The 20468-nt window shown below is 43.0% G+C and overlaps 3 non-coding genes and 1 pseudogene across 3 annotated transcripts; 2 read left to right on the forward strand and 2 right to left on the reverse strand.

Moving 5' to 3' along the window:
* LOC144673307 (uncharacterized) overlaps positions 1 to 20468 on the forward strand; it is a 173580-nt pseudogene that overhangs the window by 130564 nt on the left and 22548 nt on the right.
* trnal-aag (transfer RNA leucine (anticodon AAG)) lies at positions 2195 to 2276 on the reverse strand. The gene has a single exon. It is a non-coding gene; the product is annotated as a tRNA-Leu (tRNA).
* Positions 8198 to 8269, reverse strand: trnae-uuc (transfer RNA glutamic acid (anticodon UUC)). The gene has a single exon. It is a non-coding gene; the product is annotated as a tRNA-Glu (tRNA).
* On the forward strand, positions 10682 to 10755 carry trnat-ugu (transfer RNA threonine (anticodon UGU)). The gene has a single exon. It is a non-coding gene; the product is annotated as a tRNA-Thr (tRNA).

The following is a 20468-nucleotide window of genomic DNA, read 5'->3' on the forward strand; positions in this document are numbered from 1 at the left end:
ATAGGTGGGAGGTCAGGTTGTGATGAGGACCTGAGGAATCTTCAAAGGGGTATAGATAGGTTGAGTGAGTGGGCGAAAGTTGGCAGATGGAGTTTAATGTAGGAAAGTTTGAGATCATACACATTGTTAGGAAGAATCAAAAGGCAGAATATTATTTTAATGGAGGGAGACTCCAAAAAAGTGCAGCACAGAGGGATCAGGGTGTTCCTATGCATGAAACACAAAAATGACATGCAGGTGCAGCAAGTGATTAAGAAGTTAAATGGAATTTTGGCCTGTTTTGCTCGTGGTTGGAGTTTAAAAATCGCGAAGTCTTTTTACGGCTGTACAGGGTGTTGGTGAGGCCGCACCTGGAGTCCTGTGTACAGTTTTGGTCCCCATATTTAAGGAAACATATATTGCCATTGCCGGCAGTTCAAAAGAGATTCATTAGGCTGATTACTGGGATGAAGATGTTGACTAATCAAGAACTGTGAAGCAGGTGAAGACTTTATTCATTAGAGTTTAGAACACTGAGGGGTGATCTTATTGAAACATGCAAGATTCTGAGGGGATTGACAGGGTAGATGTTGAGAAGATGTTTCCACTCATGGGGGAACCTACAACTAGGGGGCATAGTTACAGAATCAGGGGGCACTCATTTAAAACTGAGATGCGAGGGAATTTCTTCTCCCAGAGGGTAGTGAATGTTTGGAATTCTCTACCCAAGAGAGTTGTGGAGGGTAGCTCACTGAGAGTATTTAAAGAGAAGGTAGATAGATTTTTGAAATATCAGGGATTGAGGGCTACGAGGAGCTGGCAGGAAAGAGGAGTTGAGGCCTGGGGCAGAGTAGCCATGATAATATTGAACAGCGGGGCAGGCTTGAGGGGCCGAATGGCCGACTCCCTCTCCTATTTCTAATGTTCTTCTGTTCTAATGAAATGTGTCTCTGGTGAAAGAGGTCTGAAACAAAACTAAAAAGCCCAGGTAGCATAGATAAGCCAAGTGGTGAGGCTTGTGGGCAGCTTTCTTGGTGGCCTCGTGGTCAGGATTCAGCGCTTTCACTGCTGTGGTCCAGGTTTAATTCCCGGTCAGGGAATGGAGATTTACTGACCTCGTGCAAACTGTTAAAATGAGTCTGAGTTGTTTCTTGATGAAAAACAGAAGACGCTCATCTCTGCCAGAATCAGTGGAGTGAGAGCTGGAGATCTCCCTCAGAGCTGGAAATGTCACCCGTGCAACAGGTCGGGAACAAATATAGAGGTGAAGATAGGGAATGAGAGAAGGGCTGTGATAGGTTGCAAAGCCCTAACCAGAGAAATGTTTGTGCAAGGCAAAATATAGCGGAAATAAGGGAGGCTTTACTGTTTACACCAACACAAATCCATCCCAGATCTGGTTCCATATCTCGTGTTAAATGAGAAGAAAACTTCTCGCTGAAGCTTCCACTTGTTAGCTGCACCTCCTTCCAAACATTGCAAACTCCCCTTGCATCTTCCATCTTGATATTTTTCTCTGTGACATTTTGATATGAAACTGCACAACCAATGTGAATAAAGTTTGTGATGGGAAAAAGATGTTCATGCTCTTGGAGAACTGAACCACATTGACACACACAGAGGAACAAACACAGACATATACACCGAGAGTGACAGAGGGCAAGGGATTGTCTCTAAGGAGAGACAAATACCCAGAAATCAAGCCTGACACCAACCTGTTTCCGTTTTGTTCCATTTCTCGCTACAACTTTTGTGAATGTTTGCAGGCGAATAGACATTCGAGAACGCTGGAGGTTTTAGATGGTTTTATTCAACTTATTTGGACAATTAATTGTGCAGGTACACTGTAAAATTCAGGAATGATAAGAAGCGTAATTGGCAGGATTCCAGCCTACCTGTGGAGATCCCAATGCATTCAAAACATGCCGCCTTGAACACTCAGTCACGAATCCAAGCCCCAGATTTGAATTAATGATGTTTGTATAAAATCATAGACGGCTACATCAGACGGTCATTCAGCATGTCGACTCTCTGGAAGGGCAGGTCAACTACTATAGTTCCGCACCCCGCCTTTTCCCTACAGAAATTCATATTTATATTGCCTCTCCTCGTTCTTCCCATCAAAATAAAACACCGCACACTCCGCTGGCATCTGTTGAACTGTTGGTTTGAATGGGGGTGCTGCAGCTCCCAAAAGGTACATTACGTGAACGATTGGCAGTGGTGGGATTCGAACCCACGCCTCCGTAGAGACTGGAGCCTTAATCCAGCGCCTTAGACCGCTCGGCCACACTACCACGTTACCTACACTTGCTCCTAATTCCCTTCACTGGTATTATCATCGAAATAGAACAGAAGCAAAGGAGCAGAAATAGGTCATTGGGAAACTCGAACCAGCTCCGCCAGTTAATCAGATCATCCTGCACTTTGTAACATACAGAAATCATCTCCACTATTAACTTCATTATTTCAATGTTTCACTATTTCAATGTTTCAAATGATGTCTTTTTTTTCCTGTGGTGATTGTGCGTGTTTACTCAATGAAATGTTGGTAAAAGGTATCGACTGAGGAAAATGAGGAGATGATTGGTCAGAATAGACATTTGTTTTCTGAAAATTCGGCTTGAAATCAACTATTTTTAAAATTTGAATAATTGTAAAAGAATTCAGAATAATTGTAAAAGAATTCCGAATCCAACCCTTCATCTCAATGAGTCAGGGAAACTTTGTTAATTTTCACACACTGAGCATGGACACGGCAGCAGCTCCTACACGTCTTTCAATTCTTAACTCAGAGTTTTCAAAAGGGAATTGGACAATGATTTGAAAGGGAGAAAAAAAATCAGAGTTATGGAAAGAGACAAAGAAATTGAGATTAAATCGAAAGCTCTTTCGATATCTGACATCGATACTATGGGCTTCTTGTAGAGCTGTGCCTTTTGATGATGCCATTGTTGATCAGTCTGTCTCCAGCATTCCCAAAGAGAACAGCCGAATTCCATTTCTTCAAAATAAAGACTCAAAGTGTTGCTGCATGACGTCACCGCTTAACATTTTAGTGAGGCCCATTGAGCTTTTTTCCTGTCCCCTGTTTCTGCAATGCAGTGGTTATCATGTTTACCTCATACGTGAAGAGTTGCCCCGTTCGAAATTGGCCAGAACCATCACCAAAACTTGCAGATTGAAGTTTGTTAAAGAGAGCAGGATGCAGTCATGTGTCCTGGTCGCTGTTTATCCTTCAACCAAGGTAAGAAGATCTGTGCATTGTCAAGTCCCTGGCTTTGGTTGTTTGTTGAGCAGCGATTTGCTGCCGCGCTCCAGCATAAAAACAATGACTCTCCTTCAGAAGGAACTTCAATAAAAGCAAAATATTGGAAATCTGAAATAAAAACATTAAATGTAGGTAGAGCTCAGCAGGTCTGACAGTGTCTGTGGAAAGCAAAACATGTAGAGTTTCTCCAGTATTTTCTGTTTTAATTTCAAAAAGTGCTTAATTGGCTTGAAAGTGGTTTCAGACATCCGCTGGTCAGGAAAAGCGCTGTATAAATGCAAGTCTGTCTTTCCTTAACTATCTTTAAATCCCAGTCCTCTGGTTACTGATCCCGATCAGTGGAAACATTTTCTCCCCATCTGCGCCATCAAGCCGCCCGTCCCCACTGCCCCCACCCACATTATTTCGAATAGCTCCATGAAATCTCCACTTAAACTTATTTGCTCTAAAGAGAACAAACCCGGTCTCTATAATCTCTCCACAAAACTGAATTTCCTCATCCCTGGACACGATGCGCCTTGCATTGAGGGATTGAGATGAGATTTTGGAAAATATTGTCAGTTAGCAGGTGGGAAAATGGCGAAGGAACCAAAACAGAAAACCCAGTCTCCAGCTTTGTGAATCTTTAGAAACTGGAATCAGGGGAGATTGAAGGGTGAACTGTCAGACTGACCAGAGACAGTCAAGGCACCTTTCCCTTCTTTAAGACGCTGGAACATTGACTCTGATGTTATCAGTGAAATTAGCTGATCTGAGACATTGAAAGGATTCTCGTTACTGCACATCAGGAATTCAAACCTAATTTCGGCTTCGGGACAATCAGAATACTTGGTAACAGTCAAGGCACCGAAAGGCTCGAAGGGAGATAGCACCGGTTGTAGGAGAGCTGGTTCCCGGTGACATGGATGTGTCTGCAGTGGCTGGGATCAGACTGTTTCCATGTATCCACAATGAATGCCCCACTCCTTATTTTGTAAGAGTAAAACTGATAGAGACAATTGTCATTCCAGTAGCAGCAATCTGAAGCTTTAACTCACTCGCTTAAGTCTGCGTTAGTCCCTGTGGCGCAATTGGTCAGCGCATTCAGCTGTTAACTAAAAAGTTGGTGGTTCGAAACCACTCAGGGGCGAAGCTTTCACTGTTTTCTCCCCATCAGCATTGATTATCACACAGTTCCGGGCTGTTATTGGCTACTTGCGCTGAAACGAAAGACCCCCAAAATGTTCCCAGTTCCACTGTTATTAAGTGAGCTCCCAAGTAAGTGCCTTTTTTCGAATATTAATTTCAAATATAATGAGAAAACAATTAGACTGACCATGTAACGATATCTAACCTTTTGGAAATTTATGAAGCTATTGGATTGAAACAAACCCATCAATGATTCTCTCTTCCTCAGCTCCACAATGAGTGAAACAGGGAAAAGCAGAAAAGCAGCAATATTCCGGCCCCGCACTCTCCAATCACCCGCTGCCAGCAGAAAGCAGCAACTGCAGCTTCAATCAGCGGGTTACTGCCCATCCCTGGGACGCAAGATACCCGGGCCAAACCTCCCAATACACCGAGCACAGGCTCAGGAAAACAAAGGTGGATTATATCACGCTCACGAAACCTCCGAGCAGCATTTACAGAATACCCGAGTGAGTGAGTCACAAATAAAAGTCACACAAACTTTCTCAATGTCTTCATTGTAAAATTCCTTTATTTTATTGAAAAGTTAACTGTTGTGAATCTGAAAATGAGCATCATGGGATTTGTGTTACTGAGTGACATTTTTCCATTGTTTGTCCGTCAGGTTTGCAATTCAAATTGTGTTGGATATTGAAGCGATTCTGATTTCAAAATGAGGCCACAAAGCAGCTAAACATTAAATCCAGAAACAAATCCTGAGGAAAAGGGATCACAATGTTTGGAAGGAGGTGCAGCTGAGAAGCGGAAGCTGTGAATGGTGTTATTTGATGAATGAGTGAAAAGCATTGGCTTCTTGGTCAATCACCGTAGCCGTGTGTTTAAATGGATGGTTCTAATTTCCATTGGAGTCTCCACAGGTAAATTCAAACCTTACCGATTGTTCTTCTTATTATTGTTGATTTCAACCAGGTGTCCACAGAACTCCCGGATCAATGGAAGAAAAAATATCCAAAAATTCTCCTGATTTTTGGACTCTAAAGGAATGAAGGGCGATCGGGATTGGGTGAGAAATTGATGTTGAGGTTGGGGATCCGCCATGATCTTGTTAAGTGACGGAGGAGGCTTATGGGACCTTATGAAGTGTTCCTGCTGCTTTGCTCCTGTTCTATTTGAGTAGCAATACCAGCCAAGGTGTTGGGCACTAATAGCTTGAGTTCGGTAGATTCGCTCTAGGTGGTTGAAGGTGTCACTCTTCACTGAGTGGTGAAAACAATGCTTTTAAAATCCACTGGGGTTTCCCGAGGAAAGTTCAAATCTTACAGACTGTGCTTCTTATTATTGTTGATTTCAACCAGGTGTCCACAGAACTCTCGAATTAATGGAAGAAGAAGCATCCAAAATTTCTCCTGATTTTTGGACTCTAAGGGAATGAAGGGCGATCGGGATCGGGTGAGAAATTGGTGTTGAGGTTGGGGATCCGCCATGATCTTATAAAGTGACGGAGGAGGCTTGTGGGGCCTTATGACGTATTGTTGCTGCTTTGCTTCTGTTCTGTTTCAGGAGCAACAACAGACAAAACAAAGGGCAGTGGCATCCTGAGCTCGGTAATTCAGCTGAGTTGTTGTAGGTGCTGGTTTAAGGTTTCACTCTTTATTGAGGCGTGGTTTCTAATCCCACTGCTGCTAAAATTGTGCAGTTGGTCGAAAAGGTGCCAGCTCCCAGTTAGAGCAGGTGTGTGCGGTGTTTCACTTTAACAGGAAGAACGAGGAGACACAATAAAAATATAAATGGCTGCGGGGAAAATGTGGGTTTGTCGAATTAGCTAAATTCCTCTTCCATAGGCTGGTATGGACAGACTGGGCCGAATTTCCTCCTCCTCTGCTGTAGCCATCTATAATTTTATACGAACAACACTAACCCATCCATAGGACCAGTCATCGTGGCCGAGTGGTTCAGGCAATTGAGTCCAGATCCAGTCAAGGTGAAGTGGAGGAGTATCATGAGCTCGGTAGCGCAGCTGTAGTGGTTGTCAATGGTTTAAGGTCTCATTCTTTATTGAGATGTGGTTTCAAATCCCACTGCTGCTAAAATTGCCCTGTTGGTCAAAAAGGTGCCAGCTCACAGTGTAAGCAGGTGTGTGCGGTGTTTCACTTTAACAGTAATACTGAGGAGAGACAATAAAAATATAAATGGCTGCAGAGAAAAGGCGGGATTGCTGAATTCCTCTTCCATGAGACTGCACGGACACGATGGGCCGAATGTCCTCCTTCTCTGCTATGGCCGCCTACAATTTTATACCAACAAAATTACCCTGTGCATAGGGGCAGTCATCGTAGCCGGGTGTTTAGGCGATAGAGTCCAAATCCATTGGGGTTTCCTGCTTCTCATTATTCCTGGTTTTATTCTGTGTCTACAGAGTTAATTATCGGTTACATTGAATCAAATCCATCAAAACAAGCGGGCGTTTTCCTATTTCTGTTCATTCACGAAACCTGCAGTGGAAATGGAGCAAAACTTGATGTCATTCTTGCTTTCTGGGAGTTTGTCTCTCCTTAGAGACAATCCCTTGCCCTCTGTCAGTCTCGGTGTTTATCCCTGTGTGTGTTCCTCTGTGTGTGTCAATGTGATTCAGTTTCCCGAGGAGGTGAACACATTTTTACCATCACAAACTCTATTCACATTAGTTGTGCAGCTTCAGAAAATGTTAGAGAAAAATATCAGGATGAAAGATGCAAGAGGAGTTTGCAATGTTTGGAAGGAGGTGCAGCTAAGAAGTGGAAGATGTGAATGATATTATTGATGATTGAGAGGAATGTATTGCAACCTTGGGGCTTGTGTAGTTCGATTACATTCTACACTTTGAAATTCAGAACAAGCTGAGGCTCCAGGTGGAAAGCAACAGTTGTCTCCACGTATGTTGGGATATGGGATACATATGTTGTGTATGCCCGGCTAATTTAACTGGTAGATCAAAGGTTCTTAATCTCAGGTCATGGGCTCGCCGCACGTTGAGTGCAGCTTCCTTCAAACAAATAACCACCAACCTCTGTTCCTTTGAAACTGGCACACGACGGATTTTCACCACTGATTCAAAGCAATTCCATGTCACATCTCTTTCTATCTCACCTCCAGCTCTCTCCGCCCTTCCAGGAGCTGTTTGACCACACACAGTCAGTTAGTGCAAACGTAATAAACAACTTGATCGGTTTACAGATAACAGGCTAAAGAGACACCAGGATCTTCCTGATTCTCCCAGGTACTGATTACAGGAATGTGCACAGTGCCGATTATCCACAGTCACACACTCCTTCCAGTCTTGTCTACGTTGTTCAGCTTTGAAATTTCTCGTATTTTCGCACTGGATTTCAATGTAAAGAAAACAGAACTGTGATAAGCTTATATTGTTCAGCAGATATACTGCAAGAAGTTACATAACAGGCTGATGATAACACTGTTCTTTGGTCGCGGTGAGCTCCAGTGAAGGATTGGCATCTTTAATATGTCGTTCAACTAGTCTTGTGATTGGTTGATCCATCAGGAGTGATATTTTTGTCAATGCAAACAGTAGGCACCAGAATTTGCCCTTCTCCCACCCATATTTTGCCTGGCACCACCATCCCTGTGGCCAGTGCTTTGCAATCAGCCCTTCTCTTGTCCTTCTTTCACTCCGCTTCTGTCTTTGTCCCCGACCTGTTCTCAGTGTGATATTTCCAGCTCTGAGGCGAAACTTCAACTGATTCTGGTGGAGCTGCTAAATGTTTTCAATCAATAAGTAATTAATACTCATTTTGACAATTCCACAAGATCAGTAAAACTGCATTCCCTGACCAGGAATCAAACCCGGGCCGCGGCGGTGAAAGCGCCGAATCCTGACCACTAGACCACCAGGGAAACGACCAAACCCGTTTCAGGTTGGTTTATTGATGCTGCTTTTATCCATGTTTCCATTTTAGATGGAATGAATTTTTAAGTCAATTACAACAACGGTGTCTGTGAGCTGGAACATGAAATTGACAGTGAGGTGAAATATCCCCACAAGCTGCTCATGTGTAACTGTCAATTTCCTAAACCCACCAACCTGATCACTGCGGCTGTTGTGAAACTGACAAGGGAACACATGGCAGACTTTCATCACTGAAAGTAACTGACACACTTCTAAACACTTCTAAACACTTTAATGTCGCATCTATTTCTGCTTCTGTCCCTGCCTCGCCTCCAGCTCCCTCTGCCCATCCAGCTCCCAGGTCAATTAGCTGCTTGATGCAGACACAGTCAGTTCACGAACCCAAGCTTTCCCTGGAAAGCAGGGACAGAGAATGCGGGACCCAAGGATTTTAGAAAGAAGGGGTTTGCAGATGACATGGTAAAGATAATCTGGGATCTCATCTTCCTGATTGTCCTGACACTGATGACAGGAATGTGCAGAGTGCCGATTATCCAGAGCCGCAGGCTCCTTCCAGTCCTGTGCACGTAGTTGAGCTTTGAACCCACTCGCAAAAGTGGATTATAAAATGGCAGAATGAGTGTGAAAGAAGTGGTGTTGGGAAATATCAAATTATAGAAAGTTACAGCAAAGAAAAAGGCCATTCGGCCCTGTGTGCGACTTTCAAAAAGCTCCAAAGAAGAGTCACACGGAATTGAAACATTAACTCCATTTCTCTCTCCAGAAATATTGCCAGACATGCTGAATTTTTCCAGCATTTTCTGTTTTCACTTCAGATTTTCCGCATCCACAGTATTTTGCTTTTATCTCTGGGTTTCTAGCCCAGTGACAATGCCAATACGCCATCTCCTGAATGCTCTGATTTGATATGAACATGTTTTCCCGAAAGAAGTGCTGTTTGTCGCGGACGAGTGTTGAGGGCGATGGTTCCGACATCCACCGGGGTTTCCCCAATGTTGTTTTGCTGACTGCGGTTCTCATTATTCCCGATTTTGACCAACAGAATTAGTTATCGGGTAAATAGAATCAAACAAAAACTTCCTCGCTTTCTTATTTCCATTCTTCTGCAAGGATTTGCGAAATCTGCAGACGGAAATGGAGTAAAACTGAGCGAGTTTGCTGAAATCCTATCTTTCTGGGTGTTTGTCTCTCCTTAGCCCTCTGTCACTGTCGATGTATATGTCTGTGAGTGTCCCGCTGTGTGTGTCAATGTGCTTCAGTTCCTCATTTTTATCAGTGCCCACTTTATTCACCTTACTTGCGTGACTTCATATTAAAATCGTGCAGAGAAAATAAAAACCGGTTTAAAATGTTCAAGAGGAATTTTCTTTCTGTATTTTTGAGTGGAGACTGTTCAGTTATTAAGTGTCCGAATGTTACAAAGCGGAGGCAGATTGAAATTTTCACTGAGCAACATTTAAACAGACACCGAGTCCTTGTGGTCGAGTGGTTAAGACAATTAACACATCGAAAGAATGAATTTGTAAATACAAACAGTCCAAACTGATACCCCTCGGACATGAGGAACTGTATTTCTTCTCGAAGCTGTTCCACGTGTGACATTTGCAGCTCTGATGTGAAACTTCAACTCTCACTCCAATGATTCGGGCGGAGCTGTTGTGAGTTTCCGTTTTCAATCAATAAGTAAATGAGGCTTGTTTTAACAGTTTGTACCAGATCAATAAACCTTCATTGCCTGGCGGGGAATCGAGTCCGGGCCACGGCGGTAAAAGGGCCGATTCCTTAACTCTAAATCACGAGGAAAGCTCTCTAGAACTCTTGCAACGTGCTTTATCTGGGCCACATTTGCCACTTTTCAGACACTTTCACCAGAGGTGTTTTTAAGGGGTAGCTGCAGTGAAGGATTGGCACCAATACAGTGTCGTTCAACTGGTCTGGTTCCAAATCCTGCTCAGCAATTTAAGCAAAACTTTGAGTTTGCTCAGTGTCTTGACTTCAAAAGCGAGAATGTAAGAAAGTACATTCCCCCAAACGTGTTATAAAATGTCGGAATGACTGGGAAATTATGCTGAGAAACATAAAATTGTAGACAGTTACAACAAAGAAAGAGGCCATTCGGCCTGGCGCGCTGTTTTCAAAGAGCAGTTGTGATTGATTGGTCAGGAGTGAAATTTGTGTCAGTGTAAACAGTCGGCAGTAAAATCTCTCACATCACCGCGGCAGACATTCATCACTGAAAGCAACTGAACACACGTCAAATTCTGCCGCTTTCATGTCGCATCGTTAACTTCCTGTTCTCCCTTTCAGGCATTTCCAGGTCTATCAAATATTATCCATGCAGAACGTTGTCCTGTTCCTCGTTCCACTAGGAGACTTACTGTGAATGCGATTTAGTAAGTGGCTCCATAGCTCAGTGGTTTAGAGCACTGGTCTTGTAAATCAGGGGTCGTGAGTTCAATTCTCACTGGGGCCTGCGATTAATGTTTATGAAATTTGGTAACAAGGTAACCTTTGAGCAGAGCATTGTAAAAAGATAAAAGCTGGAAATCCAAAACAAAAAAATAAAATACCTGGAAAAACTCCGCAGGTCCGACAGCATCTTCGGAGAGGAATATAGTTAACTTTTCTAGTCAGTATGGCAGCAAGATGGCAGATGGATTATAATGTAGGCAGGTGCGATTATGTTCACTTGGTTATAAAAATGAGAACAGAATGCTTTTAAAATGTGAGAAATTTGTAAGTGCTGATGTTCAAAGAAACTTGGGTGTGCTTGTACAAGCAATATGGAAAGTTAGCATGCAGGATCAGCATGTTGGCCTTTATTGCAAGGGGATTGGAGAGCAAGAATAAAGAAGTCTTGCTGAGACGGCATCTGGAATCCCGTGTGCTGTTTTCATCTCCACATTTATAATAGAATCGACTTGCATTGGGGACGGTGCAGGGAAGGTTCACTAAATTGGTCTCTGGAATGTGCTGGTTGTCCTAAGATTTTATTCTCTGGAATTTAGAAGAATGAAAACCAATCTGATTGAAACCTGTAAAATTCTGAGGGGGCTTGATAGGGTGGACACAGAGATTGTTTCCGCTGGTCAGGGAGTCTAAAACACTGGGGCACAGTCTCAGGGTAAAGGGTCGATAATTTCGGGCTGAGATGAGGAGAAATTACTTCATCCAAAGGGTTGTGAATCTTTGAATTCTCTGCCCAGAGGGTTGTGGATGTTCCATCATCGAATACGCTTAAGGCCGGGATGGACAGATGTTTGGTCTCTCGGGGGACTAAGGAATATGGGGAATGGGCAGGATAATGGAGTTGAAGCTCAAGATCAGCCATGATCGAATTGAATGATGGGACAAGCTCGATGAGCCGTGTGATCTACTCCACTTTCTATTTCTTGTGATCATATGTATAATAAAGACAGTAATTCATTCATGTTATAATAAAAACAGATAGTATTGGAAGTTCTCAGCAGGTCTGACAACAAATATGAAGGGAGAAACAGAGTGAAGGTTTCGAATCTAATTTGACACTTTTTCAAACCATAAATTGGCTGCTAGTTATGACATTTTGCACAACATCAAGACACAGAATTGAACCCAGGTGGTGAAAGCACCGAGGCTGAACCACTAGAGTGTTAGCTTCCAACTGAAGGTTTAATGGTTTAAGAAAACCTAGGGTCAAGTAGACTCCCTCTCTTCCTGCTTCTACTCATATTACCGACATAATTCTGCTTTGTGTCCTTTGGCTACAAGGAAATGTTGTCCAAACTTTGCCAACCCTGCTGTTATTCGGTAAATTCTCACATAAGTATTGCGTGTCTCCAAATATTGCGTAAAGTTCTGGAATCCGCATCATAGGAAGGGTGTGATTGCACTGGAGAGAGTGCAGAGGAGATTTACCAAGTTGTTTCCTGGGCTGGAGATTTTTAGTTATGAGGAGAGATTAGATAGGCTGGGGTAATTTTCCTTGGAGCAGAGGAGATTGAGTGGGGGCATGGTTGAGGTGTATAAAATTATGAGGGGCATAGATAGAGTAGAAAGGAAGGAACATTTCCCCTTGGTGGAGGGATCAATAACCAGGGAGCATATATTTAAGATAAGGGGAAGGAGGTTTAGAGGGGATGTGAGGAAGAATTATTTCACCCAGAGGTTAGTGGAAATCTGGAACTCATTGCCTGAAAGGGTGGTAGAGGCAGAAACCCTCATAACATTCAAAAAGTATTTGAATGTGCACTTGCGATGCCATGGCATAGAAGGCTATGGGCCTAGTGCTGGAAAATGGGATTAAAACAGTTAGGTACTTGTTTGACGGCGCAGATTCGATGGGCTGAAGGGCCTCTTTCTGTGCTGTAGACCTCTATGACTCTATGACTAAATAGATTTATGAATATTCATTTCAAATAACGCGAGAAACTGAAAGAAACATGTGTATAACATCCAACCTATTAGAAAGATTGGGTTCAAAGCAACGAATAGAAATTGACTGTCAAATTGCATATATAGAACTGGAACACACCATCACAACGAATGAATCCATTGTCTGTTAAAATGTTGCTCAGTGAAAATTTCAATCATCCTCCGCTGTGTAACATCCAGGCACTGAGTCAATAAGCAGTCTCCATTCAAATAAACACAAAGGCTCAATCTCCTCTTGCAACTTTTCAACCTGTTGTTATTCACTGTACCATTTACCATGAAGATATATAACGAAAGTGAATAAGGTTTGCGATGGTAAAAAATGTGTTCACCCCTCGGGGAACTGAACCACATTGAGACACACAGACACATGCAGCATGAGTAATAGTGGGCAAGGTTTTATCTCTAAGGAGAGAAAAACTCTCAGAACGCTAGTATGGCACAAATTAGCTCAGTTTTGTATCATTTCTGACTGAAAATTCCGTGAATGCTTACGGATGAAGAGAAATGAAACAACACGGAAGTGAAGCAGGAAAACCACACGGGAGTGTTTGGAAGGTGCTGATTCCATTTAACCAATAGTTCATTCTGGAGGCAGCAAAACGAAGGAACAGCGAGAAGTACAGTCAGCAGGACTCTAACCCACGTGGGGAGGCCCCAATGGATTTTAAATCCATCCCTTTAACCACTCAGTCACGACTGCAGGCCTTATACTAGCGTCATTGTTGTTCCTGTAAAATCCTGGAATGGTTACAGCAGAGAATGAGGGCAATCAGCCCAACCTATTCCCAGTCACCCTGCAATTCCTACAGCCTCCCTTGTTCTACCTACCAAGACGAACCACGTCATATGTCAAATACCCCGAGCCTATTCTAAGGGATTTGATGAAACGTCTGAAAGACAAACCAACTGAAACTTTGGCAATGGTGGGATTAAAATCCATGACTTAATAGGAACTGGTGTTTAAATCCAGTGCCTGAGACCACTCGCATACGCTACTGCTGGCAATATGATAGTAACCATCGCCTTGATTGGTAACGGTACTGAATTAGAACGTAACAAATAGCAACAGGAATAGACCATTTTGTCTTTCCAGCCCCTCACAGTACCATAAAATCAGAGCCAAAAACAACATATAGAGACCATTCAGCTGGGTCAGAGGAACAGAGGCCATTCAGCCCTTTGACCCTGCTCAACCATTCAATAAGATCAAGGCTGATCTGTTTGTGGTCTCAGCTCCACTTTCCTGTCTGTCTGTCCGTACCCACCCCCACCCTCACCACCCCCCATAACCTTTGAGTCCCTTCTCTACCAAAAATCTGTCCAAATCAGCCTTGAATAAATTCAATGACCCAGCCTCCACTGCTTTCTGGAGAAAATTCCTCAGACTAACGACCCTCTGAAAAAACAAAAAAAAAAAACTCTTCATCTGCTTCTGAAAAGGGAGGCCTCTTACTCTTCTGGAATTAACTCACCTGGCCCCTCTCCCCTACCTTTTCCCTGGACATGTTGCAGTATTTGGTCCAATTCCATTTTGAATTCCGCTGCTGAATCTGCCATCCCCACACTCTCTATCTAACCCAGCCGCCGGAACCATGCCCCCCAGATCGCCATGTGGAAATGCATGGTGACCCTGCACTGAAGAACAGGTCCCAGGCATATTCAGCTACTTGACAACAGAACAACATGAAGTGACTATTGTGGAAAATTGAATGAGACAACATTTTAAATCATCAAGATATTGACACACACTCCATATAGAAACTGGCTTTCAAACAATCAGGATAGAATTAAACACACCAGTACCTATCAGAGGGAGTAAAATTAAAGTGAAGAGGGAAACAAACTCTAGATTTAGAAAATATCCACAAGGTGGATGAAGGTGAATAGTGAGCTAGAGAATCTTTAAAGTCCGTGCATGAACTTCTGTTTGAACCAGATGTATTTACCACATGTCAATAATTTAAAATTGTGTGAGATGATCTGCAGGTGGGGAGGATGAATCTCAGTCGATAGTTATCACATTTAGTGGATAAAGTTTTCACATTTACTCTTGGTGGCAGCTCAAGGGTTTGTGTTGCTGATTCTGATCATTCTAGTAGCTTTAGTATGTTATCCATGGTTTGTCATAAAGAAATTAGGAAAACATGCTCGTAGCTTAGAAATCTTGAGGTTAGTCAGAAATCAGTTGTGAGAAATCAATAAGGATATTCCCTTCCCAAGGTGGTGAGATCTCTAAGAAACCACTGTCTAATAACCTTATAAAATCTTCAGAAGTGTATTAAATATTGTAGGAATGGCTCTCCCTCCCCCTCTCTCTCTCGATTAGGAACAAAGATTCCTGGCTTGACAAACATAGGACAACATATCCCAATGTTACCTCATAGGGATGGACTCGAGAGTTAGGGAACGGAATTTGTACTGGTGACTGAAAACAATGGCTTTGATCTTCCCAATTCTTAAAAGGGGCAAATTTCTGCTCATCCTGTACGGAATGTTGGATAAGCAGTTTGATAATTTAGTAACAGTGGAGGAATGGAGAGGGATAGTGGTGAGGTAGAGCTGGGTGTTGTCAGTGTCCATGTGAAAACTAACACGGTGCTTTTGGATGATGTCACCCAGTGGCAGCATGTAGATGAGAAATAGGAGGGGCCAAGGATAGATTCTTTTTTTAGGATGGATGATGACGGTGGATTTAAAGGTGAGAGGGACAGTACCAGAAGAGAGGGAAAAAATCATGAACAATATCAGCCAACATGGAGAAGTTGAATGGTCAGCAGTTCAGTGGGAATAGGGTCACTGGAGCAGAAGGCGAGTCTCAGGGACAAGATGAACACTGAAAGGCAATGAAGGGAAATAGGAAACTGGAGAAAGATCAGAGTTCAGAGCTCGGACATGGGGAATCTTTAGAGACAGTTGACCCGGTGAACTAGTGGGAGGGAGGGAAGCAGCAGAGGCAACTGATCGGATTGACTCAATCTTAGTGACAAATAAGCTACATGAGCTCCTCACACTTGCTGTTGGAGGTGAGAACAGAACAGGCAGGGGAGAGAGAGAGCACTTCAAAAGGAACTAACTTCTGTAGAGAAATGAAAAAGACTCAACACACTGTGTGTTTGCCACAAAGTTAGTTTATTTGAATTTTATCCAGAATTTTAACCCCTATAACTGGGTTGGAGTTTATTAACATCAGCAGAAACAGACCCCATAGCACATGGTTCAGTCCCAAATGTGATTAACAGCAAAATGCAATCACTGTAGTTACTTGTCAACTTGAGTTAATGTTTCGAGTCCATGTGACTCTTCTGAAGAAGAGTCTATGTGGACTCAAGAAGTAAACTTTGTTCTTCTGTTCACAGATGCTGCCAGACCTGCTGAGACTTTCTACACTTTGTTTTATTTCAGATTTCCAGCATCTGCAGTATTTTGTCTTTATACTTGTGAACTGGTTGTTATTTCTGCAAATGACTTGCCACACTCGGAACGTGAGAACAGCATCTCCCCAGTGTAAATTCACTGGTGTACAGTGAGGGCAGACAATTGACTGAACCTAGGCCCATTATGAGAGCACCTCAACTTTCGTCAGTCTGAACATGTTAATAAGGCATCAGTTGCCTGGAACATTTCTAGCACTTCCCGCAGTCCGGGCATTTAAAAGGCCTCATCAGTGTGAACTCACTAGTGTGTCTGCAGATGGGATAACTGAGTGAATCCCTTTCCACAGTTGGAGCAGTTGAATGGTCTCTCGTCAGTGTAAACATGTTGATGGGAACCAATGAACATTCTCCAATCTCACAATCCGCCGCTTCCGGCTTCTCTCCGGCACCAACCTCAAGCAAAGAGGGCAGGAGACTCCGAGCATGCGCCATTCACCCGGACAACGCGCGGCAGATAGAGCGGTTTCTGAGGCGCACGGGATTGTGGGTAATCAGGCCGCCATTAGAGACCGCGTCTCAGTTAATCTTTGCCTGAAACTGGGAAAGCAAGGGGAAGGTTCTGTTCGCATAGGGATAGAAAATAAGAAAGATCAAGTTCCAACTCCTGCCATTCGGACTAGAGATGATAGGGGACTTAGGAGGATTTACACATGGGGGCAAATGGCATAGCCGAGAGTCTAAATGAATACTTTGCAACTGCCTTTACAAAGGAAGAAAATGTTACCCAGACCATGGTGAATGAGGAGGTGATTCAGATTCAGAAGTGTTTAAAATTGAATTCGAGGAATATTAGATAGGTTATCAACACTTAAAGTTGTGAAACAAAAACAGAACATTCTGGAAAAACTCAGCCTGTCTTACAGCTTCTGTGGAATGAAAAAATAAACAATTAATGTTTCGAGTCCGTATGACTTACTGTTTTGTTCTCCCTCCACAGATGCTGTTAGACCTACTGAGTTTTTCCAGCATTTTCTGCTTTTGTTTCAGAATTCCAACATCCGCAGTATTTTGCTTTTGCTTTAAAGTTGTGAAATCACCTGAGCCAAAGGAAATGCACCCAAGGATCCTGGGAGAAATAAGAATGAAATTTACAGAGGTGCTGGACATAATGTTTGATTGTGCCTTAGTCTCAGGTGCCAAAGGGCTCGAAAATTGCAAAAGTTACACCCTTGTTCCAGAATAGGTGTAAGGATAAGCCCAGCAACTGCAAGCCAATTACTTTAACTTCAGTGGTGAGAAACTTCTAGAAACTATAATTTGGACGAAGTTAACAGTCACATGGACAAATGCAGGTTAATAAAGGAAAAACAACATGGACTTCTTAAGAGAAAATCATGTTTAACTTCCTGGATCAAAACAAAAAAACTACTGTGGATGCTGGAAATCCAAAACAAAAACAGAATTACCTGGAAAAACTCAGCAGGTCTGGCAGCATCGGCGGAGAAGAAACGAGTTGACGTTTTGAGTACTCATGACCCTTCAGCAGAACTGAGTAAAGTTAGGAGAGGGATGAAATATAAGAATATAAGCTGGTTTAAGGAAGGGTGGGGGGGGGGGCGGTGGGGGGGTCGGGGTGGGGGGGGGTGGGGGGGTTCGGGGTGGGGGGGGAGAGAAGTTGGGGGTGGGGTGGTTGTAGGGACAAGCAAGCAGTGATAGGAGCAGATAATCAAAAAATGTCACAGATAAAAGAAACAAAGAGGTGTTGAAGGTGGTGATATTATCTAAGAAAATGTGCTAATTAAGAATGGATTGGCAGGACACTCAAGGTACAGCTCTAGTGGGGATGGGGTGGAAAGACTGACAGGGCATTACAGTTATAGATTTAAAAATAATTGAAACAGGTGGGAAAAGAAAAATTTATATAAATTATTGGAACAAACAAAAGGGAGGGGGAAGAAACGGAAAGGGGGTGGGGAAGGGGGAGGGAGTTTAAGATCTAAAGTTGTTGAATTCAATATTCAGCCCGGAAGGCTGTAAAGTGCCTAGTCGGAAGATGAGGTGCTGTTCCTCCAGTTTGCGTTGGGCTTCACTAGAACAATGCAGCAAGCCAAGGACAGACATGTGGGCAAGAGAGCAGGGTGGAGTGTTAAAATGGCAAGCGACAGGGAGGTTTGGATCTTTCTTGCGGACAGACCGCAGGTGTTCTGCAAAGCGGTCGCCCAGTTTGCGTTTGGTCTCTCCAATGTAGAGGAGACTGCATTGGGAGCAACGAATGCAGTAGACTAAGTTAGGGGAAATGCAAGTGAAATGCTGCTTCACTTGAAAGGAGTGTTTGGGCCCTTAAACCAGCTCATATTTTACCCCTCTGTTAACTTTACTCAGTTCTGCTGAAGGGTCATGAGGACTCGAAACGTCAACTATTTTCTTCTCCGCTGATGCTGCCAGATCTGCTGAGTTTTTTACAGGTAATTCTGTTTTTGTTTTAACTTCCTGGAGTTTTTTTGAAGAGGTAACAGAGAGGGTTGATGAGGCCAATGCTCTTGATGTGGTATACATGGGCTTTCAAAAGGCATTTGGTACAGGGCTGCACAACAGACTTTTAAGCAAAGTTTTAGCTCATGGAATAAATAGGACAGAAGCCACATGGATACCGAATTGGCTCAGCGGATGGAAACAGAAAGTAGTGGTTAATGGATGTTTCTCAGGCTGGTGGAAGGTTTGTAATGGTGTTCCCCAGGGGTCAGTGTTGGGACTCGGGCTTTTCCTGATATATATTAATGACCTAAATCTTGATGTAAAGGGAAAAATTTCAAAAAGTTTGCAGAAGATACAAAAGGGGTTGCAGGAGAAAGGGACCTAGGTGTATATGTCCATAAGTCATTGAATGCGGCAGGAGAGTGATTGAGAGAGTGACTAATAAAATATACAGTATCCTAGGTTTTATTAACAGGGGCATAGAGTAGAAGAGCAAGGAGGTCATGTATAAGTCAATCGCTTCGCCTCAGGTGGTTTATTGCATCCATTTCTGGGCACCACACTTCAGGAAGGCTGTGAAGGCATTGGAGAGGGTGCAGAAAAGATTCACAAGCTTGATTCCAGGGAGGAAGGACAGCTCATAAGAAGATAAGTTGGAGAAATTGGACTGTTTTCATTAGAGAAAAGAAGGCTGAGAGGATATTTGGCAGAGTTATTCAAAAGCAAGTGGGGGCTGCACAGAGTAGATAAGGAGAAACTGTTCCCACTCATCAAAGGATTGAGAACAGGTGGGCATAGTTTTAAAGTGATCAGTAAAAGAATCAACAATGATATGAGAAAAATCCTTTCACGCAGTATCAGTTTCGGGTCTGGAATGCTTTGTGTGGGAGTGTGGTGGAGGCAGGTCCAACTGAAGCATTCAAGCAGGAATTAGGCTGTTATCTGAAAAGGAAGAATATACAGGTTTATGGGGAACAGGCAGAAGAAGAGGACTGGTTGAGTTGCTCATTCAGATAGCCAGTGCAGACACGATGGGCCAAATGGCCTCCTTCAGCCCCAAACCAAATCTATAATGTGGTAGAAATTATTGGTTCATTCTGACAGTCAATCTCTATCAATATGTTTGTAACAGAGCAACATTCCATTGTTCTCCCAGTTTTACATTCTAACAGGAAGTTCCAGGTGTTTGTAGCGCTGTGATCTTGTGGTGTGGACAACAACATAGTCAATCTTGTGGAAAGGGTCTGATACATCGAGAGTGATATGGTCTGCAAGATACAATCTGTGTGAGTCATTGGAATATGATTGTTTAATAGTTCAATGAGATCTGACCACTCACTCAGTGATTCCATATAAGTGTAACATAGATACACACAGCTTGTGTCATAGTTCAGTGAGATCTGACTACTTAATGAGTGAGTCTGTATGAGGGTGAGATTCTGCGAACATAGGCATTGCAAATTAAGAATGACAAGGTCCATCTCCTACCATTTGCATCCTGCAATAATGGACCTGTTGGCAAATTCTTGGTAATGAACCTGTTTCAATAAGTTTGTCACAAACTAACACCCTGTTGCTCTGCTGTGCTTTATCTTTTAATGGGCATTAACAGACATTTTCATTGCTATGAGCTTGGGAAGTGGCTATGTCTTCACTCTTCTCTGTTGATCTTATCAAGAAGGGCTGCTGCAGAAAGAAGGACTTGGCCTGTCAGACGCGGTCACTGTGAAAGTGATAATGAAACATCTGTGTGTCAAAGTTCAGTGACACCTGATCACTTACCGAGTGTGAGTCAATGAAAATGTAACTCAAATAATCTCAGCTCCTGCAGGTGATTCTCTGGCTACAATGACATAGATAAGAAAGGAATCAGTTGCATGTATTCCCACCCAGCTGGACACCAGTGGAGAGGCATTGGAGG

This window comes from Cetorhinus maximus, unplaced genomic scaffold (genome assembly GCF_964194155.1).
Source record: "Cetorhinus maximus unplaced genomic scaffold, sCetMax3.hap1.1 HAP1_SCAFFOLD_330, whole genome shotgun sequence".
NCBI classification, from domain to species: domain Eukaryota; kingdom Metazoa; phylum Chordata; class Chondrichthyes; order Lamniformes; family Cetorhinidae; genus Cetorhinus; species Cetorhinus maximus.